Genomic DNA, 6,653 nt, shown 5'->3' on the forward strand with positions numbered 1-6,653 from the left:
TACTAGTTACGTTGAATATTATTTATGACTTTAATGATCATCTGGTTGAAAAAACAACGGAATGGAAGGAAATAGTGTTTCTTGCTTTCTGAGTTATCAAGTGATGTTTGCTGTGGAATGTATACCCTACATTGTGTGATTTTCACTTATTTACCAGAAGTTAGAGCAGTTATTGCTTGTAAAAACCAATGTTTGAAAGAAAATGGTATTCCTTATTTTTCAAGCTATTGAGTGGTATTTCACAATGAAATGTATACGCTACCTTTTGTGAATGCTGCTCAATCATCACAAAACTAAGATGTTTCATTGATCATACGGTTAACAGGACCAAAAATCATTGTGACCCTTACTTTCACAGAGATATCCAAAACCGCTGATAGATGCTCAATCATCACCCAGTTAGGATGACTGGTGTTAGTAGATTGTACAAACAGAGGGTTATCACTAAGAGTTCGAAAACTCAGCTGAATGGGTATTAATTTGTGATCTTCTTCCAAAGCACAATGTCATTTGAAATTCTGCAAACAATTGCCTACCCTGTCTAACTGAGTAGTGATCAAAGTTCAACAGAGTAGATCACACAAAGTTCACTAGCTTCATCACCACCCACTGTCAACTCTTGGGCTACTCTTTTATCAACGAATAGTGGGATTGATCGTCAAATTATTACGCCCCCACGGCTGAAAGGGTGAGCATGTTTGGTGGGACGGGAATTCGAACCCGCGACCCGCAGATTGCGAGTCGAGCTCCCTAGCCACCTGGCCATGCCGGACCTAATGGAAATGGTCAAGATATAGATCTTGAAGTAATGCTAATCCTTTTAACTAAGTCCGGATTTGAAATGGAATAGTGAGACTGAATACAAATGGAAATGCATTATAAATAATCTTTATAACACAAACACAGTGTATGTACTGGCTTTTCCTGACACTTTTATTGGATTATTTCAGCTGCTTCTCCTTTAGAGTTCAAGACTGTCCAAATCCAATGTTATTTAGTTCAGAAGAAACACTGCATATACCCAGAGTGGCTATCATTAGCACGTGACTGGTCATTATTATCCTAATACAGGCAATGCCTTAATCTCTAGATATCACTTGCACTACAACTGAAGGACACTGCTTTCGACATCTTTGCACAACGCGCAGTACTGCATTAATAGATATTAGTTACTCGAGAATAACAAACGGACAAAGATAGCTAAAATGAAATCAACGGCTTTCTTGACCATGTTATGTTGAAACCTGCATATATAGAACAAATTCAGAATAATTACCAAAATATTACAATAAGACAAAAAAGCATGGCATATTCAACATGAAAATAATATTGAGATATCGTATGTTCTAACTAGACGTGCAAAATTAATAACTTCAGTTAATTTAACATTAAAACTATATTGAAAGATTCAACAGAATGAATTTTGGAATAAGTTTGGCCAGTGAAGTTTCAAATAGGAAAATATCAGGTGAATTGCACGAAAGAAAACATAAGAACATGACAAGAATAGGAGAAAGATAAAGCTCAAACAAAATGGGGTTTAAATATTTTGCTTTCAATCCATTTAAAAAACAATATGTCACTGATAACTTACTTTAGTATGACATTCTTTGCTAATGTTGCATCAAGAATCCTTAATCATTCTGCAAATTGAGTTAATACTTAGAAACACATATGCACGACTTCTTACAGAACTAAACCACAGATTAAAAAGAACTTAAACAGACAGAGAGATAAATTCTCGGGGGATAAACAGATATGAAAAATGGATAATTGGCATATTAGCACCCAAACAGAGGTCTTAAGACTAAGATACCAGGACTATGAATATTGGTAAAGGAATAATTTTAATGTAGTATGACGTAAAATTACAGAATTAAATACCAGTAATATATTTTATAGAAGTGAATGTCAAATGTGATATTGTTGAATTGGCAACTGAACATATTGCTGGTGAGTTTGAGAGCAACTAAAATTGTTTATTCCTGAAAGAAATGCTATATCAAAAAGTTGCAAGAGATCACAACCAACCAATGGCTATGAATGAGAATCTAAGAAGGACAAGTCCATTGAGTTGAAAAGTTCAGACTTGTACAGCAGAGGTTTAATGTTAAATCCATCCATGAACCAGAAAGAGCCAATATCGTCTGCTATACATTTACTACAATTAATGAACTTTAGCCAAAGTGTATATGAGAAGAAGTTCTTAAATGATAGTATTTCACAACAAACCGGGTATTTATCAAACGAGTACCAAGAAAGGACTAATATTTTCTATACTTTATGCTGGGTCTATTTTGTCTAAGGGTAAATATATACATACTCCTATGGTATTCCAAGATAGCAACAAGTAACCTATTAAGCTGCAAAACAGGTTTGATAATACTTTTTTGGCATGGTTATAATTATGTTCAACACAACAACAAATAAAAGAGACTATTACAAGGTGTTAACAATTAAACAACTCACTTTTATTAAACCATAAACAACAACTGAGTAAGGCACATGCATGGTGATAGAGCTAAACAAGAATATATTTGTTCTCTTCATTGATCAACTATATTTTGCATTCCTGGTTGTTATTCAGTGGTGTTGAGGACAAGATCTGTGATTTCTTAGTTTGGCCTGTTATTATATTATAGGGTTAGGCATGGCCTACATGTTCGGACTATGAATCCAATTGTTCAATGCTCGTGGCCCTTTGCTACAAAAATGTGTTTGGTATACTTTGGGTTTGTCATAACAGTAAATTTCCAATCCCACTATTCGGTTAGACAAGGGTAACCCAAGTGTTGATGCTGAGTGCTATTGACTATGTGTTTTCTCTTTGGTTTGTTTATTTGTTTTTAATTATGCACAAGGCTACACAAGGGTTATCTGTGCTCTGCCCACCACGGGTATCGAAACCCGGTTTCTAGCGTTGTAAGTCCGCAGACATACCGCTGTGCCACTGGGGGGCGTTTTCCCTTTGGTATGTCAGATCAAAATTAGATGGCTCTATGCACAGATAGCTCTTTAAATATCTTTGCTCAAAACTTCTGAAACAACAGTACTTTATTCTGGTTTCTCGTGGCACAAGTGAATACCAAGTCATACGTATTATCAGACAAATTACCAGGGAAACTAAAATTTCCAATATGCCTATTTAAATATGTAAACAACCTACTAGAAATTCATTAAGAACAGCTTGCAAAATTATCCAGCAAGTCTGCAAGGTATAAAAAAAACAACAAGTATTTGACTAAACCTAAGACAGCATTTGACAAGTCTTAGTATCAGGTTTCATAGTCTGGCACAGCGACCACTGGATTATGCTCAGCCTGCAAGTCAGAACTTATCACCAAGTACATACTTGATGTTGTGGATTATGTACTTGTATATTGTCCAGTTACTTAGTTTTTATGCTACAGACAATTAATGATAGTCAAATTGTGTTTTACTCAACAAGATAAGGATCCAACTTCAACAAGTTTTCTAGTAAATTAACCGGTTCATTTCAGAGCAAGATTTGAGTTTCTCTACATTCCAACTCTTTCTTTCCAATAGAGTAATTTTGCAGCTTGTGGTATTTTTTTTACAGATGTTTCTATAGGGATTATGTATAATTGATAAAACTTATTTCCTATGTTCGTTTCCAATGCAAAATAATTTTCAGATTGTATGGAGATCAAGATAACCATAATTACCAATTACTTTTCTTTAGAATGATATTTAGCAAATGTTGTGGTATTTATGGGCAAATGGATGTTTTAGTTGTATATTTATCCAAAACAATTCATTCTGACATAATTACAAGTTGTTTCTTCCATGTTATTGATGACATCATTTATTCAGCTGTCATTTGTCACCCTGTACATAAAACTTTCAGTCTTCATATTATTTCTGTGTAACAAAGAAAAGTTAAGTCAGATGTGATTGTGACGTCCATATTATAAAGAGTTTATCAACTAATGTTGTAGATGTATGTGACCATTGGTTATAGTTATGGTTGTAATCTGTGAAACCTAAAAATGCTGATCCTGGAAAATACGTTTTCAAATTGTGTCCTGCTGGATGTCACTTGTCTTTTAGGTAGTTCATTGTATCAAGAATAAGCATATTTTAAAGCACTTTCATGGAGTGTTATCATCAAAAATATCCACATAGACAGAATAACTACTACAAAATGTATTTTCACAAATTAATTGAAAAAGCTTTAGCATACAATTGTTAGTTTCCTTCATCTTTTAGTGGGGTATTTTTGTGTGCAAATTATTTTTTAAATTTCTCAGAAAAAATGCCCACTCTTTTAAACTGTTTACCTCAAATTAAAAAAAATGCAATTAAGGAAACATAATACAAATTTATAAATCCATAATTACTACACTCACTGCAGGAACAATTCACTTTTTCATATTACTTTAAGTGCTGTTTAAAACATTTTACTTACCTATAATAGGATAACTGCTCATAATGGATTATTAATGGTTAATTATTGTGATGTCAGGCCGAGTTTATTGTTTAGTATTAATGGTTGATTATTGTGATTTCAGGCAGAGTTTATTGCTTGCTTGTTTGGGAAGTTTTTGTTCTTTTTACATCTTCTTCTAACAAAATGTATGGCAGTTATACTTTTCAAACTATGAAAAATATTAAAAAGTTTGTAGTGTTTTGAACTAATAAGTAAGGCAAATGTTCATTATCAATCACACAATCCATAATCTTCAGACCTCAAGTTTTAATTTCCTCTTAGTATTAAAACAGATAAGAAACAACAGCCAACTTACATAATTGTCTGTGTTTGGAAATTTATACCTTAACACTTAACTCCAGTTATCATACCAAAGCATTTAAAACATATAAACGTAACATGTTAGTTGATATCTCTTCATGATTTTTGAAAACGTGAACATCAATAGTATGCTATGATTCTATTTTGGCATTTATCTTTCTTTCTCTCTCTCTGCATAAAAACAAATCTAACATCTCAAAAATTAAAGGGAATTCATTGTGTGTGACTCCAATGTGTGATGGTTTGAACACAAAATCACAGAAGTAGAACAAGTATTTCGGAAACTGATGCAATTATGAATATAAAAATTTGTTATGGAAATTACCTATACACTAGTAATGAAATACACGGTACACCAAGCTCTGAAGGTAGGTTATTAGGTTCTTTATCAAATGAAGCTGCTGCTATGGAATGCTTACGAGATAAAAAAATCACAATAAGGCACACATTGTAAAAAATGCACAATTTTTGAAACTTCTTAAACAAAATTTTGAGATATTTGAGAGTGGCAATTCTAAAAAAATTATAATGACAAATATTATGACAGTGTTTCTGATCACCTACTTTTACATAACATAATTAAGAAATTTAGCCACTGAATGTCATTCAAGTTTAGCCTATTTAAACACTGTTCAGAAAACAGTGAAAAAAAATACAGTGCATGACTAAACATGTAACTAATAACCTCAAAATTTAATAAAGCATATAAAAGGTTAAATATTTTTTTGAACTGGATTAAAACCATTAAATGTAACGCATGCAAGGCATGAACAATGATAGACACACCGGTAAAGGTAAAACACACACACGATGTTCACAAGTTTTACAACACTAACACTGGAGACAGATATACATCATACCTGAAGATCAAAAAGGTAACATATGCTCATTGTATATAGCAGTTGAACGGCTAAATACACATTTCCCATAACTGTTTGTTACATGTTTTGTGAAGAAATAACCATTTTTTTAAACACTTTTGTTCTTGATTTTGTACAAATACAGTTCATACACAGTTTTTTCAGAATAAAGTTGATTTCCTGATAATCTAAAAGCCAGAAATTGTGTAAGTTAGAACCTCCGAGTAGTTTGACAATATTTTGCTCCATTTTTTGTTTAATAATTTTAAGTTAAGACAATTATTTGTAGATTATATGTCATTTCACTTTTTACTCCAAGCTGTGCAACAGAAGAAAAATCATATAATGCTCACAAATTTCTGCTATTGTTCAATTTTATTTTAAACCATGTAACTCCATTCAATGTTAGCAATTTACCTTCTTGTAATTCTTCTCTGAGCTACTTATAGCTTCTTTCCTTTCTTAAAGTAAGTTTCAGTGTGACAGGAGAAAAAAACACACTGTTAGATGCAGTAATTCTGGTGACTGTGTGAGAGAGACTGACAATATGAGTTAATTTCTTTTTTTTTGTTTTCTTTTGGTAAAAACATAAAATTTCCAGAGTGTAAGTAATTTTTATTTTCTCATGATAAAATTTGATTTTTTAACGTACTAGACTTATATCTAGACGAAAAACAAGTTATAATTTAATTAAAAATTAATTTTTTATGATCATGGTATTTCGAAGACATATTATTTGTCTAGTAATTTTAAGACAAATGGTGTGATCAATTTCTGTGATGAATCTATATATTTACGTAAACCCCCCCCAAAATAAAACTAGTAGAACAGAGCTCCTAAGTGACAAAACATGTCTATCAACATCCACATTTAAGAAATTCTGTATCATAGTATAGCTTTTCTAAAACTGAAACAATATTTTGTTAGAAGTTTTTCAGACACTACACTCTTAAAAAACCAAATTCAACTTTTGCTTTTGTTTTCATTTCTAGTGTTACCAAAGTAGTTTTAATATATATATA

The sequence above is a fragment of the Limulus polyphemus genome, unplaced genomic scaffold (genome assembly GCF_000517525.1).
Source record: "Limulus polyphemus unplaced genomic scaffold, Limulus_polyphemus-2.1.2 Scaffold5146, whole genome shotgun sequence".
NCBI classification, from domain to species: Eukaryota; Metazoa; Arthropoda; class Merostomata; order Xiphosura; family Limulidae; genus Limulus; species Limulus polyphemus.